Source organism: Brachyistius frenatus, unplaced genomic scaffold, assembly GCF_029030835.1.
Source record: "Brachyistius frenatus isolate BFR_SWC_R1_liver_20210118 unplaced genomic scaffold, ASM2903083v1 Contig_78, whole genome shotgun sequence".
Lineage (NCBI taxonomy): Eukaryota > Metazoa > Chordata > Actinopteri > Embiotocidae > Brachyistius > Brachyistius frenatus.
In genome coordinates this window covers 1-21125 of record NW_027210677.1, presented here as the reverse complement: position 1 = coordinate 21125, position 21125 = coordinate 1, and positions in this window count along the sequence as shown.

Sequence of the window (21125 nt, the reverse complement as noted above, 5' to 3'; positions counted from 1 at the left end):
AGACGAAGAGCCAAACAAAACTTGTGTCTAATAGATGTCCAACACTGCCAATAATTAAATGTGAAAGTGAACAAGGAACACTTATCCAATAGAGTGAAATCAGCTGTTGGCAAGATGTTGAGTAGTGAGCAAAAGTAAATTACACACACTTAAAGCCCCCAACACAGTTCATTTACTAACAACAGTGATGAAGAGCAACGTCCTCCAGATGTCACTGATGTTGTGGTGTTAATAAATAATCTGCATAAGGAGCTTGCGCTGTACCAGAATGCATCTGTGCCTGGATCTGTGCTTAGACCAGCTTTACGCCAGTACAAAAATAGGGCCCTATGTGGGAATGTGAATAGAGCAGGTCATTGTCTGGAGAATTCACAGCAATCTCTGCACGGTCTACTCAGGCGACACCTTTCAGCCACATCAAACGCAGCATTTCCAGCAGGTGCTTCTGACAAGGACCATCTCCAGTTGTGTGCAACAGGTGTGAAAGGTAAACTCCAGACATAATCTTAAGCCCTCACGCATTTCTTACACAGTGCAGGTTCTGAACTTGTCTTGTTTTAAATTCAAATTCAAATTTATACAATTTTTAAAGTCTATCCACATAAACTCCAGCAACCGCACAAGCATTCAGTGGGGATAAAGTAAACTGGTTGGAAAAAAACTAGAAAGTTTCACTTTGACTTCAATCTCAGGAAGCAGGGAAATAATATTAAAACAACAATACTGCGTGTACTTCTGACCCATTAAAAATCAAATAAAACCAAATAACTTTGGGTGATGGAGAACTTTGCTTCTTAAAATCTAAGGTTAGCTTTAAAGCCTGCATATCCTGGTGGGAGTGTGAAAGAAGAAAGCACACCACTAAATTACTTTTTGATTCCAAACAAACCAACGTGTGGTCTCTGTCGCCGTCTGTTCTGTCTGGTTGACGTCTTTTTCTTGATTCCCTCAGAAATCCTGCACCTTTTCCCCTGTCTTATGCTTCCAATCTGTCTGTCTCTGTTCCTTTTAGACATTTTCTATGCCTGTCTGCTTGGCAGCCCGTCTGTATTGTGTCTGTCCTTGGACCAGAAATGGAGCGGACTCAGACATCCCAGGAATCCTAATTTCAGGTAATAGAAGGAAATTGGTCTCATCCTCTTTCCCTCCTCCATCCTGAGCCTCGTGACCTCCAGGGAAGCTTATCCACCATTGTAATGAATGCTGAGTTAAAAATATATAACAACATTAAATCCTGTAATCCATACTCTGTGCAGTCTGTTTGGCTCTCCATATTTAAAGTCCTGAGATGTAAAGCTGCATGATTCTGGCTAAAATATGAATCCTGCTTAGAATTGAGATCCCAATTTTCTCTCAGGATTTGTATTCAGTATCAACCGTTATTGCATTTCCTTTACCCGATACACAGGGAAACATAATAGAAAATATGATGGTGCCTGATTTGGAACTGTGGACAACAGGAAGGGAGCAGTCTTGTTTTCATCTTAAATGCAGAAGCTTTATGAGTCTGAAACTGAACATAAAAACACAACCTTTGAACAAGTATTTTTCTGAGCGTTGTCTGTACCTCACTGTCTCTCATTTCGTCTCACTGAGTTTATCTTCCTTATTGCTGATTTCTGCTGCTCTGCATCACATGGTGTAACACCGTGTGGTCATTTGTTGATGGAGAAGGAGGGAGAAGGCAGAATTTAGCTCATTTGGGCAAAATCCACTGTACATATCATTTTTTTCTATACAGAAAAATGATATCGTGTCTCATTCCTCCTTTGACAGAAGAGCAAAAAATGGGCAACATCCAAGCATGAAAGTTTGGGTTTTAGATCAAGAGGGCAGATCCGTGAGCTGAGGACAGATTAAGCCTAATAACATTTATGTATACTCACATGCATTTAGAAATACCTATATTGCTACTGTATGTATGAATGTACGTATGGATGGATGGATGGATGAATAGATAGATAGATATGTGAGTGTGGATTTGTAGTGCTAGACCTAAAGTAAAGACCTAATTATGTTTAAATCATGCAGAGTTTTAAAGTGTTGGGGATCTACTTCATTAACTTTTCATGTGCAATTTTGTGGGGGTGACTTTAATTGTGTGCGTCAAACCCGTCACTACTAGTTCTAGACAGCTCAGATTGTAATGCTGTTTGTATTAACTGCAGTCAACAAGGCTGAACATCTGACAGTTTCCAAACACACACACACACACACACACACACACACACACACACACACACACACACACACACACACACACACACACACACACACACACACACACACACACACACACACACACACACACACACAGGTTGTGAGTGTGTGTAGACCGTGATGTGGTAGTGCAGACAGACAGAGCTGATCCGTAATTGGTTGAGCCAGCTTGTTCTGTTCCAGCGCCTCTGGGTGTAAATGTGGCCCCCGAGTGCCGGGCAGCCGCGATCATCCAGACCGCCGCCTCCGGCCGCTGAAAACCAGAACCGTGACTCTGCAGCAATTAGCACCCATCAGCCTGTAAACAAACTGTCATGGCAGACCGAGCTAAGTGTGTTCAAAACTGTGTGCTTAAGAGATGAAGGATAGATGACATATATTGTACTATATATCATAATCTAGAATATAGCTTCATACCATAAATGGAATCATAACGAGTTGCCTTTTTACATTAAATCAGGAGAACAGTAGCATAAAATGGACAACCAAATGACTGAGACTCAATTAACTTTGCATGTTATTGATGGAAGCGTGGCATGGCATCTAATTGAATGGCTTTGTTTTAGACTTTGAGAGGATGATGATAAAGCTCAACAATCAGGTGCGATTTAACAAAGGACTGTGAATATTTGTGTATTATAGCGAGGATTTTCATTGAAGGCTTACCGCCGCTGTTGAGATTTGTGGGGGCTTAACTATAAATCTGAAGTTGTTTATCTGAAACCAGCTTGTTTGTTTGGTACGGTGTTTCCTTTCTCTCGGATTAAAATGAGGGTTTAGCAGAAAATCTCAGGTCATTCATTCAAATCTCTGGTCCTCGGCTTGTCGTCTGACACAGTGAGTGCTAATCGTAAGAATAAAGACAAATGTGGGATTATGTTCTTTAGAGTTTGAAGTTCTGGTTCATGATGTTTTTTTAAACACTCAAATCAGGCAAAAATCATAACAATAATAAAATGTAGTTTTTGTATTGTGCTAGCAGATTTTAATGCAGAATTTATTTCACTGTATTTCTGACATTTATGGTTATGACATTCTGCATTCACCATTGTTACGTTTCATTATTTAAGAGCTGCTTCCTTTTGCTCACTCTCTTTTGGCTAAGTAATGGTAATCACTTCCTGGCTGTAGCTATCAGAGAATTGTATATTTCTAAAACTGTGAACATGTTCTAAGAAGTCCACTGCAGACTGTAAACTGAACACTTGTATGTGAGAGAAAGACAATAGTCATTCTGCCAAGATTTCAGAGTAAATGAAAAGTGGATAAGGGTGACTCATCTGATGTAATTTCTGTGCACTGAGGCAACAACAATGGGACAACGGGGCTCTGGCCTGAAGTTAGAAATGTACTACATTGTCCTCAAACGTGCCTGTTTGGCTGATGAATACAGAAACACACCTGAAAACAGCACACTGTCGACTCTTGAAGCAGCTTGAAAGCAAATGCAGTGTGTGTAGTTGGGAGGGAGATGGAGGTTGAATCAGTGACTGAGAGAAAGTTGAAGTGGTTCTGGATCAGCCCGCTTCATCAGAGAAGCCGGCATGCACCGGCACATGTCGCAGCACTCAGCACAAGAAATGACAGAAGTGAAATGAAGACGCGAACTGTACAGTTTGGTCCTTTTGATTGAACTAACAATAGTGAATGAATGCAGATATTTTTGATAACATGGATGAAATCATCCTTTCATATTTACTTAAAAAGGCATGACAGTTAGCTTTTACAGCTTTGTGTAAATTCAAACTAGGCTGAGTTATCATAAATGTATTAACCCTCGTGTTGTCCTTGGGTCAAAATGACCCGCAGCTGTGTTCAACCAAATTCTATTTTATTTTCATATTTTCTGGGATCATTGGTGACAAGGAGGCTGTGAGGGTTTCTCTAAAGAATGATGACCAATGATCCCAAAAAAATATAAAACTATAGAAATAAAATAGAACTTGGTTGAACACAGCTGTGGGTCATTTTGACCCACGGACAACACAAGGGTTAAATGAAGCTGTATGCAGCAATAAATGCAGCAATAAATAAAAACAAACTATTGATTTTTCTGCTTCCTCGAGGGCTGCAAAACAAGTTGTATCTAGTTAAACTAGACTAGACTAAACCCGAATTTAGCTTGAACTTTTCTGCAATTTTGCGTTTAAAACATTCAAAAATCCATCAAAATGATCCAAAGAGTGTAAAGAAATAGCAGTGTTGAAGTTATGTCAAACATGTCTATGTATTGTGTTGCACAGATGTCCACTGAAGTGTCCTTGCTAACCAGCTAGCCACAACCGCTCCTGTCTCATAACCCCTCTCTGTGTGCCTGTCATACAGGGTGATCATTAGTGTCATGTGGGCAGTCCGGTACCGGCAGACAAGTGAAGCTTTTTATCTAGCGATCTAACAAACTTAGGCAAGTTTATCTAGCAAACAACTACTTGTACTGATCTTGTTTAGACAATTAAAATGTGTCCTTACTGCAGTTAAGGAAAATACAAATGTTAGTATTGTTCATTTGTTTAATTTGGTCTCTTGTGAACTTCAAACACAAAAAGAAATCACTTAAATCGTTTTTTGCATCGCATCACCTGGCTGATAGAATTGTCTTATTCCACAGTGAGGTTATTTTAGGTCCCTGAGTTACCTGACAACTATTGCACTCTACCATGACAAGCTACAGTGTCTAATCTGTGTCTATACTGCGTCTAAACTTCGTCTCACTTTTTTATACAACATTTCTCCTCCATCCTAGTTAAAATCTGTAATTCCTAATGCACCATTCTGATTGCAACACTTTCTGTACTCCAACACGTACATCTTCATTACGGTGATATTTTCACAACTTAAGATGAGTTTAGCTGCTGATGGGCTTTTCCTATCACGGCCCACTTTAATGTCTTCACTTGTCTTTTCCAGCAGTCTTCCGATCAGTCCCTTCATCACTCAAGTGTCTCCTTCAGTCCTCATCACTTTTCTTCCTTTAGATTCCCCACTGCCAACCGTTCCTTTACTCCAAATCTACCACCGTGCTTCTGTTGACAGCTCTGTTTTGTTTTCTCCTCTCGGCCTCGTCATTTTCTTTGATCCTACCTCGCAACATCGGACTCCTGTCAGTTCACTCCTCTGCGACACATTATTCCCCCCCACACACCTTAGTAATTCAGGGTGACTTACAACCCGGGCTATTATCTGTCCTGAAATCCGTCTCCTGCCACATTGTTTATTTCCAGGTGCGACAGTGTTTCCGTGAGGGATGTGACACTGTGAGCACTGAGACACTCCTCCAGCCTGTCCTTGTTTGACAACGTGCGGACAACGTTCAGAAATCTGGAAGTAATTAGGAAGAGTCAATGAAAGGCGTTCAGACACGTGCAAACAAACAGGAGAGTTATTGAGCGTTAGTCTGGAGGTGGACAGAGACGGCTCCACCTTCGTGAAATATGTGTCTGACGGTTTCATTTATATCCTAACCAAAGGTGTAAAAGAACATGATGAACTCCGAGGGAAGCGTTCATCTGTTTAATATGCTGAAATGCTCTGATTTAAAGGGGACGTCACTGATGTTTTACATCATCAGCACTACTTAGCCTTTGTAAAAAAAATATTTTTGGGGCTGTAGAAGAGATTACAGATCTGAGAAAGTAACCTTCCTGTTAAAAGGGAGTTTTTCCTTCCCGCTGTTGGAGGTTTTTCACCCATAAAGGAGAGTTTTTCCCTCTTAGCTTACATGATAATTGTTGAATTGTTGGGTTCTGTTTTGTTGTAAGGACTCTACTGTGTTAAGTGTCATGAAATAACCCATGTTGTGATTTGGCAAAATATGATACAAATTAAATTGAATTGAACTGAACTTGGGTTTGGAGACACTTACAACAGAAAACTTCTTTTCAAAATGGAGCTGTGATATTCAAAAGAAGAGTGCATTCACCTGGCAAGAACGTGGCAAGGGTTAAACAAAACATGACACTGAGTTGCATTATGGGAAATGTAGGATCCAGTGTTATTGAAGCTTGACCCAATTCAGGGACTGAAACCCAGGATATCTGGATAGCAGTTTTACAATTTTTTTAAACATCTCTCCCACAAATCTTCAAATATTATAGGAAGTCTAACTGCAAATGGCTGGACTACCGAATTAAAATCATTGTATTTTTGCATTCAGTGATTTATAAAGATCTGGTGTCGACAACTATCTTGACAGCTATGTCTTCTAATAGAATGAATGACTGACCAATCAGAGCCTTATAGGTTGGTGATATAATCACTTTTCACAGCTAGTTAGCTCCACTAAAATAGCAAAAACTGGTTCACCAAAAAGTCTCCTGAACTTTTAGTCTCAAAGGTCCAAGGAACATAAAAGGTTTATACTTTGTTACCTATGTTTAATTGTGGTCTAAAGCCCTGTTAGGGCATGCAAATTAATTAGCTGACATATCAAACAGAACAATAAAAAAAACATACCCAAGAAGGCAGGAACAAAACTTTATGTATTGCTTCCTTCCTGTTAATGTTTGACATGGCATGCTCTTCATCTATCATTTAATGTAGCTCCATGTTGTTGTGTTGAAGCACAATGTTTCCAAACTTGTTTGCAGTTTTAAAACTTGTTTGCAGTTGTAAAATGGTTGACAATCAACAATATTCTGCTGTGAGCCCGACCTCAAAAGGTCAGAAAATATTACTCCCAAAACAAAGACATTTTTAGGGGTAAATAGATCTCTCTCATATTTCATTCATACCCTGGTTCCTCTACCTAGAAATGCCTGTAGGGAAACTCAAAAGGTTCCTAGTCCCTTGGGAAAGTTTTTACTGTGGAAAAAGTGGCTCAGGAGGCACCCCAGAGTGGTTCTCATTCTGCAAAGTAAACTAAATCCCTATAGCCCTCTCTCTTCCAACGGCACCTCTTCCTCTGTCAAGTGGTCTTTATATGATAGCCTGGCAGGCTATCAAAGGAAGGGAAAATAACCCCCAAAAAAGAATTAAAGTAACAGAAACTACACATTGGATCAGAAAAGTAGCCCAATAAAATGTCAACAGCTGTGTATGAAGGTGACAGAGTTCTGGCGTATATCCAATAAATGTTCTATGGGTCATGCTAACTTCCATTCAAGAGATTTGAGGAGTTAAGAACTCGCACAAAACAGCGTTTATCAGCAGCTTTCCAAATATACATGATTTGTACATGAAGCATGCCTGACCAAAATTAAACAAAAACGTAACCAATAAACGAATATTGATCTACATCATGGGCAACTTACCAACTGACCAAATCACCCTTCATACGTATCTGCAGACGTCTGCTAGCCTATCACTTTTTCAAAGGAAATTCAGAAAGCAAAATGCAATAGTGGATTATCCTGTGGACTATTAAATGGATGATCATGAGTAATTTGACTTTCTCTAGCTGTACATTATAAATTTCAGTTTCTCAGATCGTGCCTTGAATTCATGTTGAATTGATAAAGTTTGAAAGTTAGTACAATAAAAACGTCATCAGCCTGCGTCTTTCGCTTTCACCGCTCTCATGGTTTGAAAATGCAACAAAACAATAAGCTTTGGCCAAAGTTCTTTGGGCTGTTAGTGTCCGTATTTAGTCTTAAAATGGTGCTTTTCTGGCTTTTTAAGTCCGCCGCCCTGCAATCCATTATCCATGGTCACTTACTGCCCTCCATCAATTAAAATGTGGACTCATCGTCTTTCCTGAATATTAATGATAGTTATTATTCTGTGCTATATCAAAGTGTGTTACTGAATTATAATGAACAGATTTAACTGGACAGTTAGGATATCATTATAATTTTATCCCTGGGAGCAGAAAAGCCATGCGGATATAAAGTAGATTTATGAGTGTTTTTTTTTTTTAAATGCATCCGTTAGAAATTTGACATTCAAATATTAATTAGGTCACGTTATGGATCACAAACAACAGCCAGTCAGAGAGCAGCAATTTCATGCTGGTGCCAAACAAGAAGCAATGTTATTAATTGTTCCAACAGGAAAAAAAATAGCAGCTTGGGATGGGGGGAGGGGTGGGGGGGGGGGTATCTTATGAAGCTTGAAGTCCCACAACACAAGAATAAATAGTTAATTCATAATTACTGGCCCAAATCTGTTCTGTGTTGTTCACAAAACCGTTTTATTAGTTTGGCTATCAATGATTTTGGAAAACTGAAAATTTGTTTCATGTGTAATGACCATTCATCAAACACTAACCATATTTTGTTAGTTACTTTCATGTTTACAGAGTGATTGGAAACATTTAATCACTACTACAAATGCTGATTCTGAATTTAAGCAACAGGAACTGTAGCTGATAACTGTATCTGTTGTGAACTCTATTATTTATGGCCAACGCACCCTGCTCTTTGGAATGATATGAGTGAAAAGATTTAAAAGTTGAAGAGCGTGCTCCTCTGTCAAAGGGGTCCGAAGCACTGGAGCAGACCCTTCCACAGAAAACAACGAAAAGCCATTTTTCAAATTGTTTCAATGAACGCCAGCAGCTTGACGAGGTTTTATTTCTGCACTCAGCACTGAACGTTCGGGGATTTTTTTCTGGTCAGCGACAGTTTAAAAATATTACTGCTGCGCTCATCACTGTCAACAGCCGTCCAATCAAGAGTCAATCTGACTCGGATCTGACTGTAAACCCGGTGATACTACATCCCGCCCAGGGATATCTGTAACCTGACTGCACCACAGGCCTGTCAATCAAACAGACACTCCCCCCAAAACCTGGCTTTTTTTTTTTTTTTGATTAATAACGGGATATTTTCAGATGGATGGCAGAAAACTAATCTGGAAGAGTGAATTTAATGAAGGACATACAGAAAACTTTTGAGAAATTTTATTGACTGAGAATTTTATGAGAAGTTGAATGGAAGTCTATGGAACTGGAGGCTTTTTGGAGCCTACCTCTAGTGGCACCCGGTGGTATTGCAGTTTAAGGCACTTCCACATCGGCCTCATTTTTCAGAGCTGGAAGCTACGTCCACTTTTATATACAATCAGTGGTGCAAAGTTTCCAGACTGTTTTCACAGCAAAGAAAACTGAAGCTGTGAGCGACAGTGGGTGGAGCCAGGCTACTCAAATGACCGCCTTTTCAAAAAGATTGCTTCAAACGCCCCAATATTCTGTCAATGCCCCCTGGAAAAAAATTTACAAAATATTTCTGTTGTATGTGTCCGTTGTAGCTGATGAGTCATGGTGACTTTGCATTCAGATTCACAGAAGTGAGGAGTGAAGCCAACTCGTGTGACCTCCCTGCAGCTTTCCATAAATGATGGAATCAAATTGACATGTTAATTTTTTTTAAAGTCTCTTTTTCCAGTCTGACTCAAAGTAAACACAGAAATAAATTGCCTGGAACAGCCGTTTTGCTGACAGCATTTGGGATCTCCATCCAGGGACTCTTCCTGTCTGACCTAATCACACCGCGTATTCATCCATGCATGTTTCTATCTGACTGTCAGAGCTTTGCCACAGGCTGTCTTTGGCCTTCAAAAAGCCGATTTGGCAATTTTGTGTCATAATGCTACTTATAACCAAAGCCTTTCATCGACACCTCAAAATAACAATCTTAAAGGGCTCTTGTGGAAAGAACAAAATCTGAACATTTCTTCAATGTTAGTGAGATGTGTCAAGTGGGTTGCACATTTCAACCACAGCCACAGCATCCATGACTATCAACCTCCTAGTAGTCTACCAAAGTCATTTTATCATTTACCTGGGTGGATCTGGTTTTAATACAAAACTTTCAAACAAAATAATTCACAGGAAGATCTGCGGATTATCAAGAGTGACAGTGACAGTAAATGATTCAGGTAATATAGGTTTTTGAGTTCCTCAATGTTACAAGAACCACTGAGGGAAATTTCCCCTCGATCTGATGAAGAGAAAATGAGTAAAGGCTGCTAATAGAAATTATTATATTTCATGTAATGCATACCTTTCAAAATACACATTGAATACAGTCCAGAAAGAGGCAGTTCTTGGATTTGCATACAGTAAGTCATCCATATAAGAAATTAAATTAAATTAAATGAATTTAATATTTTTGACAGGTCAGCAGCTGGGTTTCCAAAGCGCACTCAGGTTTTATCTGTCCGTGGTGGCACGGTAAAATATAGCAACAGCCGACAAACACTTTATTGACAGTAAATAGAACAGCGTAAAGCCGTCTATCCTGAAATGCTGCCATAGGAGTTGGAGTATTAAAGCGGGGAGCTCCATAGACGTCAGGGCCTCCGGGACTTAATGTGCTGACAGCTACGTTTTTACTGCAGGGAGAACAGCAAAGTATTGACTGCCACACCGCTGCTGCTGCTGCTGCTGCTGCTGTACCAGTGAGAGGCAATGATGTGTCTGTCACATGACCAGGTAACACATGAAAGCAGTCCTGAGTATCTTTCCAAACACTCCTGTGGGGAAATGAAAAAGCAGAGAAGAATGCAGAAGAACTAAACTGTTGACCCGTGTGGGAAAGAAAGTTACGAAACATCATTTTTCTCTGTCTGTCTGAGAAGCAGCTGGTTATCTCAGCCGAACACTGAACGGATGTCCACATTGGGGTGAACTTTTCTGTTCATGTTCCCAGAGGAGGAAACCTATTGATTTTGACCCGGTGACATTTTGTAACCTTTCCTCTGGCCTGATAATTTCAGTTGACACTTTTTGGTTTTCAAATGAGCATGAATAATGATCTGAACTCCCTTTCTGAGTGGGCGAATGAAGCTTTCTGGTTACAACATGAGAAGTCGTGTGCACCGTATGCTTAGGTTTAAAGTGGTCAATGCGTAAAGCCATTGTTGCTAGGCAACGTAGATGGTGTCTAGAAGTCACAGGGAATTAAGGTTAGGTTATCATAATGCAGGAAATACAAAGGCACAGAGGGAAAAGATGAGGCCGTTGCGAAGATCGACATTTTCCTCAAATGTAGGCTATTATCTAAATTATAAAGAGAAACTCAAGAGTTAAAATATTAACAGCTTAACATCCAATGTAAAACTAATTTCTAGGGGTCTAATAGAAATTTCAAGTTCCGACGTTGTGAATATCAGATGAGGGAGGTGTTCATATGGACCATTCTCAAGTACATTGTAAACACGACCCTATTTGAACGCAGCATGTGAATAAAAGATCAACACCACCCTCATATCTGTATGTTATTTATACAGCTGGAGTCAGAGTGATGATTAGCCTAGCCTAGCTTAGCATTAAGATTGGAAGTAGACCAGGGCTAGCCTGGTTCACTGGAATTAAAAAAAGATATGCTAGCTCCTGGTACAACATCTCTAAAGCTAATTAAATAACATTTGATTAATCCAGGCATGAACCAACATATCAGTTTGTGGCTTTTATGGCAGACTTTAAAAAAAGTTTAAACTTTGGACAAAGACCTCGTTTCCAGTTTTTATGCTAAGCTAGGCTCTGCCCAGCAGCCTTCCTCACAGACATGGAAGTTGTGTCAATGTTTTCGTCTCAAACTTGAAAGAAGGCTAATAAATGTATCCCATTTAATTTGAAGACATTTCTGGCCACCTAAGGAGGAAAATATCTGCATTTTAAGCAGTTACATGCCCCACTATTTTTGAACGCTAACACTGTGGGTCTGTCTTTGTCGGTGTACTGTGTGAAAACAGGAGCCTGATGTTGCTGGAAAGTTGAAATTAGAACCATGAGATAAAAATAAAACAACAAAGCTAAGGCTTAGATAATTAAAACATAAAGATCTGAGGGGAGTTGCAGAGTTGGTGCTAATTTTCTGTGGGTTTATCATTACAACCAACCTGTTTTACATCACACATGATGATTTTACCCATTGTTAATACAAATACAGATGTGAGAAAATATATACAGAAATTGTTGGCTTTTCTGACAGATTTGGAGAAAAAAAAAAAACATTGTACCCTCTTTGAAACGGAGACATTAAATGAGACAAAAGAGAGACAAAAACTTATATTTTCCTGTTTCTGAAAAATATCAGTTACATAGGGAAAGTAAATATACCCCTACATTTATCAAATCCATAAAATTAGAATCAGGGGTTCCAGATTATGTGCCATGATTTAAACTCTCTCAGGAAGTGACAGGTGCAACCTTTCTTATTTCCTCCTCTGATAGGGTGAGATGTTGTCTTTGCTTCTGAAGTGTGTGGTGTCATCATGCCAACATCTAAGAGCTCTCCAAGACCATCAGAAAAACAGTGTGGATTCATGCGTCTGGCAAGGGATTTAAAACGATCTCCAAATTATTTGAAATAAATCATTCAACTAGAAAGCATAGATTTCAAATGAGTGGCAATTTGTGGAAGATGGATCGCTCCAGCAGATTCAGCTCAAGGGCAACTTTTGGAGAATATAGATAGATAGATAGATAGATAGATAGATAGATAGATAGATAGATGGATAGATAGATGGATAGATGGATGGATGGATAGATAGATGGATAGATGGATGGATGGATGGATGGATGGATGGATGGATGGATGGATGGATGGATGGATGGATGGATGGATGGATGGATGGATGGATGGAATGTAAGGGTATGGGGTTTACATTGCTTTACATCACCCCCTTTAGGCCATATCTGCCAACATTTCCATTTTTCCAGTGTTTTTTGTATTTGGCATTTACCGTTTTGTTTTTTCTCCCGTTTATTCATCATAAATAGATCTTTAATTTCTGAATATTTGTTTGACGTTACCCAAGGTGCCAGATCGTATACACAATATACACAAACAAACAATCTACACCTCACATCGAAGTTCAGCCTAAACGTCACTGCAACCTGGCAACCCACAACTTGCTTCAAACAGTGTGAGCCCAGGATCTCTCTGCACAGGCTGTGCGAGAAAAATATATTCTTTTGCTTCTAACTTTCTCTCAAAGTGATTATTTTTAAGATGAAATCAAGATGTTAGACTGGGAAAATCTTTAAAGAATTTTAAATTGTAAAAAAACTAGTTAAAAAATCTGTTGTCAAAGACTGGTGGACAGTTATGCAAAATGCCTGAGAAGTTATTTCTGCTGAAGGGAGCAATGCAAAGCTCTGACACCAAGTGTTTTCTTACTTTTTCCACAGAAGAATATTTTATCTATTGATATTTTTATTGAATAAATTATTTTTTTTTAAATAAGCTAATTTTTCATGTAGTTGTGGTAAATTATAGCAACTTCATCTGCGGGCACTGCATCAAATGGGATCAGATCTTTGCTCATGTATTATTTTTTTTACAACCGTGAATGGGGTAGTGCAACTTTACCACTTCTTGTGCTAAGAGTGCTAATAGCTAATTGGGCATACTTTAAATAGTGCCAGTTTGCCAAAGAGTCAAAAAATTCAAGCTGAACAGGGTGTAAGTTGTAGGTTCCCATAGAAATGCAGGAACTTCACGTGTAGTGCAATTTACAGTTAAAGATAAATAATGTCTGCGTTCATGGAGTGAAGCTCATTCAGCAACAATATTTCACTCCTTATAAGCATCAGTGGCTGTAAATCAGTGCATATAACATGTTTAATTGTGAACATGTCTGACCATGAAACACAAGCTGTATGCTTCAAGTGTAGCTCTATATTTAAAACAAGGTTCTATTATTCTCTGATTGTTGACATTGTCACTCCAGATACTCAGTGAGACACACTAGTTGATGAACCTAACTGTGTAGAGATAGATACACATCCGCCCCGCTCCAATGCGCTGTGGGGCTGATTGCATCTCATTGAATTTCTACCCAAAACAATCACACAATGAAGTCAAGCGCTCTGCTTTCAAATAGAAATACCACTATTTGGAATTCCAATGGAGTAAAGGCCTCCATTATTTTCATCAACGTATTACTCCCCACGGGAGAAAAGCATCAGGCCGGGTTTAATTAAATTAGCAGCGCACCAACCAGCAGTGAGATTAATACAGGAGTCCCTGTGCTACTTGGTCGTACATCTTAAGTCGGTGCCAGGGTCTAAGTGAACTGTAACTAAAAGCTTATTGACCCTCCATAGTTGCCATTATGCCTAATATCTCATGTGCTCCATGAAGGTGACTAAATGGAGCTCGTGGACAATGAAGATGTGCAGTATGGAGCATTTTGAAAGAAGAATGTGCAGCTATATAATACTGAGAAATGCTATAGACATTACGCTGTACCACTACTGGGTTTATCTCTGCTGCTGTTGTGCTCCTTCCAGTTTCATACAATAGATGAAGGAACACAAATATCAGCATATAATGGATTAAAAGGTCAATTCACCCTCATTACAAAATAAATGTTATAAGTGGTATTAATCTAGTAGGGCTGTTGTTTTATTGAAACTTAGTTCAGTTTGTTGAATACAATATGAAATATATGTTTTGTTTCTAAAATGTGCAAGTAAGGAAAATTTGAAAATTCTGTAATATTGAATCACTATGGCTTTTGAGTGGCTGCCTAATCAGTGTTCAAAATCTGTAGATACTACTGGAAATGAGACCAGCTGCACATGAAATATTGATTAAATATATCTTTAAAATGATGATGCAATTTTTACAACCTATTCCATCCACCATTTAATACATTAAGCCCCTGGCTATTTTGGGATATTAATTTAGAAAAAAGCTCTAAATTCTGTTAGGAACAGCTCCACAAATAACCAACGTTGGGCTTCATAAATACGACATCCCAGCAGTTGTGTTTTTGAGATTCTCTCTCTAAGATATTGAGAGAATGTGATTTTTTTTTTTTGCAGTTTGGGTGAACTGACTTAAATTTACAATTTTATTGGCCTTATTCCAATTACCTGTCCCAGCAATTAGCCTGTCATGTTACATGCTCTCAAGTCGAACGTAGCTCCACTCTCCAATTATATTGTGCAGATGTGGATGCAGATTAAATCGGTGTCTCTGAGGCATAATCCCTATCTGCTCCATCTGGCTTTGGCCTCGCTCTCCTGTAACAGCCCGGCTTTGATTTTTCCTCCCAGTCCTATGACTGTCCTTGCTTTCCTGTTGCACTTCTATCTGCTGTGTAATTGGCGCATGTGCCCCGCCACCTGAGACTCCTTATAACCTCTCAGAATACAAGAGAAGTGTGAAAGGAGGAGAGATGAGATTCTTTCTCTTTTCAAAATCAGCTCATTGTAAAGTAGGCCACTGAGCCAGCTGGCACTTTTGTGATGATGGCTGGAAACCCCAGGAGCCATTTTATACATTCCTTATTGTATATTGTTGTTGTTTTTTCAATGGAACATACACATATAGCATAAAATACAGGAAAGATTTTTTTTTTTCCATGTCTCTTGAAAATTATGTTCACATAATACTCTTTACAAGTAATGCCACCTGCATTTCATTTCTGACATGATGAGCAAACATTATGAATGAAGCCATCTGCCATGTCTCACTGCGTGAAGTCTGCTTTTGTTATGTGATGCTGGATTTTCATCTATAATATAGACAATTCATGACATAAATAGTTTTAGGATTATTTGACAGATTAGGTTGATAATGTCTTTAACGGGACTGAATATTTATTGGAGCAATATGTTCTGTATGGTATGCCTATTTTTTTATTGCATTCAATAGGTTTCTTTTTTACTGTTAAAAACCATTAAACATCCCCATTGCTGCTGGGAAAAAGTAAGTGAACCCTTGGATGTATAGTCGAACCTTCTTTGGCATCAACAGTGTCTAATAAGCATTTCTGGTGGCTATGGGGGAAATTTGGTCTATTTTCACTAACAGAACTGCCGCTCAGCCATATTACTTAGTTGTCTGGTGTTTTTGGCCATCTGACATCGTTCCACAGCATCTTTATTGGACTGGAAGGTTTAGGTTCTGACTAGTCCACTCTAAGAAGAGGAGAGTTCATTTTTGAATGAAGTCATTCTGTAGTACATTGACTGTACCGGGGTTTTAGGGTCCCCCAACTTTTACTGAGCTTCAGCTTATATTATCCTTTATGATACCTTGAAAAATTCAGGTATCAATTGTTCTCTCAGTGATCGTGAGTTGTTTAGGGTCAGAGGGAGCAAAGCAACGCTGCGTCCACTTTTATATACAGTCTGTGGCTCTAACCAACACCTCCAACTCTGTTTCATTGTTTGGACTCCGAGGTTTCTCACTCCTGACTACAGTTAGCTTATGTTGATGTAATTAGCCTGGGGGTTGACATAGTATGAAGATCTGATTAATGTATTCAATATAAACAAGACTACTACAATGATTTGTGTGTTACTAAAAAGGTATGTATGAAGTCATAATTGTAACTTTCGTTAAGATCTAAGATAATTCATTGGGTTATTTTACCCTTTCTTTGTCACTGTATATAAAATTTCTTGGACACATTTGTTCTTTGTTGCCCCTCATTTTATGTAAAGTTGTAAACTGTGGTTACTGGGTGTTCGCTGGCCTCAAAGCAACATTATAGGTAAGATTTCCAAAACCCAAAAGCTCGTGAAATGGGTGCTGATTTCTTCACCCGCTCCCCGCTGACTGCCTGCGGGAACAGTGAATACAGTGTGTTTAGGATTGATTAATGATATGCGTTGAACTGGAGCTCCTAGAGCCTGTGCAGGGCAAAAGGAGTAATGACTCCAACAAACTGGCTGAGAGGAAGACAGCAGCAAGCCTCTCCATTAGCCGGGGAGGTAACGAGTCAGTGATGCACTTTAGACATTATTGTCAACGGTAAATCACATTTAAGGGAGAATGAGTTTCTACCTCAGGTGGGGTTAGTTTATTAGGAAGAGAAGCTGTGACATTCAGTGAGAGACTGACATGCAGCCAGGGATGCACCCTGTTGCAACTCCTACACATGTGTTGACATTTATGGAGCGTAGACGTGCACACATACAGACACACACATACACACAGTCAGTAACACCCCCCAGACGCTCACAAACAAGACTTCACTGGAAATTTACTTTCTCAACCTTGAAAATGATTGTCCATTTCACCAAATGCGGTGCATTAGAGCTGTGAGTCATTACAGGCGCTCATAATCAGCCACAGTCAGTAGACATCATCAGCGGCAGGAAAAAAACACAGAGATGATGAGATAACGAGGGTCTGGAGGGAGGCGATGGGGAGAGGATGACCTCAGAGGCCGTGGTCAACCAACATGACACGCGGCTGAGGGCTGAAGGTGGACTGGATGTGATGAGCCATGTTCGCTTCAATGTGCTGGACAGCAGAGGTGGAGCTTTATAAGTGTTTGTGTGTGTTTTGGGGGGTGTCCATGGTTGTGGTTTGTCCAACAACCAAATAATTTAAGCCACCGGTTGATGAACATTCAGGTCAAAGTAGGAAACACAGGAGAGTGAACCTCCTCAGTGAAGGAGACGCTGTCAGGAGCCAGAAAATAGATGTGTTTACAGGGTTTAATGAGAAATTTTCACCAAAGCTTCAATAATTGCTTTCATGGTATAAATGTCATTAAGGAAAAAGAGTTGAGGACAAACGCATGTGCATTCTTTGTGATTAAATGTTGAATGTATTTCATGAATACACATCGGTCATTAAATCCCAGTATACGGCTCGGTGCACAGGTTTCATGACAAATTTTATTTTTATTTTTATTTTTTTTAATGTATTTATTTTATTTCACTTTATTAATCCCCGAGGGGAAATTTCTTCGCTACAGCAGGGGGGCTCTCAGGGGGGAGCTGCTGCAACAGGCTGCTACTAGCGCAGCGCCAGGTAACCTGACCTGAGGTGCATGTTTTTGGATTACACACATGCTGAAGCACATATTATTAAAGCTAAATACATTGCAAATGTTATTATTTTTTGCTTGAATTTTTCTATTATGTGGCAATAATTCCATCACCGTCCTTAATTTGTGTTTCTCATTATTATCATTTGCATGTAGCCTACATATGTTTTATGTAAACTTTATGGCTCCAAATTGTGAGATTTCAGGGCTGTACCTGACAGAATTAAAATTATAAAGTGAAACACAACAATTTCACATTTCCTACTTGACCAAGCACTTGGTAACAGTGGAGGAAAAACTCCCTTTTAACAGGAAGAAACCTCAGACAGAACCAGTTTCAGGGTTGGCAGTATCTGCCTCGACCGGTTTGGGTGAGATGAGATCCGAGACAGAAAAGAAAAGCATAGAGAAACAATTTAAAAAGAAACACTGGGCAGGTAGGTGGGGCCGTTATCCGTAGATCAGAAATATGCAGCTCCAGAGATACCTACAGAAAGGTACAGCGATAATTAGAGATGTAATCGTACCATATAAATGCATGGAGAGTGAAAAAGAGTGTCGAGCTAAGTGCTAAGTGCTCCCGAACTCAAACTGGGAGCTGGTTCTACAGGAGACGGGTCTGCCCAGCTAGCAGGGTACGTTCCCACAGCTTTGGCTACCTGCAAGTTTCAGCCATCCTTCCATTATCTATACCCACTTTATCCTGAACAGGGTCACAAGGGCCAACACAGACAGATAGGAACAGACAATGCATGCTCACATTCACACCTACAGGCCATTTAGAATCACCAATTAACCTAACAAGCATGTATTTAGACGGTGGGAGGAAGCCGGAGTAAACGGGAGAAAATCCACGCAGGCACAGGGAGAACATGCAAACCTCACACAGAAAGGCTCCAGCAGCACATCACCAACAAGCTCTAATTATGCTTTAACAAAAAGGAATCCTTTAAGTATGTTGACCAAGTCAAATAATATTCCTAAAAGGTTAAATCTTCTCTAAGACATAATGTTTTCACTGCAAAACTCAAAGGATGGTTTGGGGATGTTGATGAGGTAACAGATTATATTATTATTATTCCAACAATGTAACATGATGACAAAGAAAGAACATTCTCAACACAACACTCAGAAAAAGGTTCAGGTTGTTATTAACACCAAAGATTACAAAGAGTTATCTATAAAACATACATGTGAATTCTTTAAAATTGTAGAAAACATTTTGACAGTGTAAGTTCATTTTAATAGATAATAATAAAATCAAAAACATTTAAACAGAGTTGCCACAAAATTGGCATTATAATGTTCTCAAAACGTGGGTGAAAGCAGGAGCTGTTTTCACATTTTCTACTTTTGAAAACTTTTAGAACTGCAACTAATCCTGAGTGAAGTGTTCATTTGGGATTACAAGGAATTTTGAGGTCTTTAATATGTAATGGAGCTTGGTTGTTGAGAGCTTTGTATGTAAGGAGGAGGATTTTAAATTATATTCTTGATTTTACAGGGAGCCGATGAAGAGAAGCTAATATTGCTAAATGCCGTCAGACCATCCTGATTATAAGGAATTATAATAGTTCAGCTAAAAGAAACAAATGTTATTGACTTTTCCTGCATTCTTCTGAGACACAATGTGTCTAATATCAACAATATTGTGAAGATGAAAGAAGGCTATCCTAGAGACTTGCTACAAGTGCAAGTTAAAGGGCATATCCTGGTCCAAAATAACTCCAAGGTTCCTCACAAAAGTACTGGAGGCCAAAGCAAAGCCATCCAGAGTAACTACCTGATGTGGGCAAATTTGCCTTTGAGTTCATTGAAACAACGCTTTGTTCCTCCTAAAAATTTATCAAATTAAAAGGAATTACTGTGTTTATTGTATACCTGCAACCCTTTGGTATCTCAGAGTGAAGCAAACGAAGTGTGAAAGGAGATCAATTATTGCTTCTTCTACAAAGATTATTCTAAAACATCCTCAAGAGATTTGTCGGTACCTATAAAAAAAAAAAAGATTATAAATAAGATGATAGTGTAATCTCAAATAAATGTAAATCCTTTCATTGGTATCAGACACGTTGCCCTTTTTGTAATTATTCATTAATTCATTCTGCCTTTTTAAATGGAGAAATGTGTTCACTTGGTGTCATCATGTGCAGCACATCAAACATGGAGGTTTTTTTTAGCGATTTGTGCTACAGTAGCTCTTCTGTGAGATCGGATCACACGGGCCAGCCTTCGCTCTCCACCCGCATCGATGAGCCTTGGACGCCTACAACCCAGTTGCTGTTCTTCCTTTCACCATGTTTGATAGCTACTAACCGCTGCTCTGAAGCTGTCATCTACCCATCACAGTTTGGCACTTGCAAAGGTTGCTAAAATATTTATGCTTTCTTCCTGCATTAACGTCAATGAGAATTTATCAGGGGACTAAACCCTTTTGTTGGAGGACTAGATTTGGCCCACGCACCGTTATTTGCCTGCTTATTTTTTAATCTACCAGACGGAGCCCGAAATGTTGGAACCCTGCACAAAGAGGTTTTACCTTTCTGCCCTGATTGGAATTAACATTAAAATAAAGCATCCATGGTCACATACGTAGAGGCTTTTTGGCAATTTTACATCTTTTGTTCCACTCTGCCCAAGAAAAGCTCTGTCAGTCCGGCATTTCAGGTTCCAGATGATTATCTGGCCTGCACAGAAATGGGGGTGAAAGATGGAGTGGCAAAGAGGTGAACATCAGAGCAGCCGCGTGGATCAACATCACGCGAAACGAGCTCCACCTTCAGAAATTCAACCCCTATCAAATAAAAACCCATCGCAGAAACACAACTGTGCCGCTTTGATACAAACTACAGGAACGTTCTTTATTTGCTTCTGTATGTGAACTGTGTGCATGTATTGACTTCTACATGTGTGGCCGCTGCTGGTGGCGTGAGTAATTATGTAAATGAATGCGTTTGAGGAGGAAGAGGAAAGAGTCAGCTGCCAGCATCTGTCACAGTCTATCTGTTAGTTACAGCTCAGAATCATTCAGCACAGACATGAATCAACAAAGACAGGGAGGGATCGAGAGACTGTGGGGGGGGAGGGGGGGCTGTAGAGGAAGGAAAGATGGCGAGAGGGAGCAAGGAAAGGAGATGACTCACCTGGCTCCACTGTTGCGTTCGCACTCAGAAGCATATTTCATGTGTGCGGAGGCCCGTCAGGCTTTTTTTAATCAAACAAAA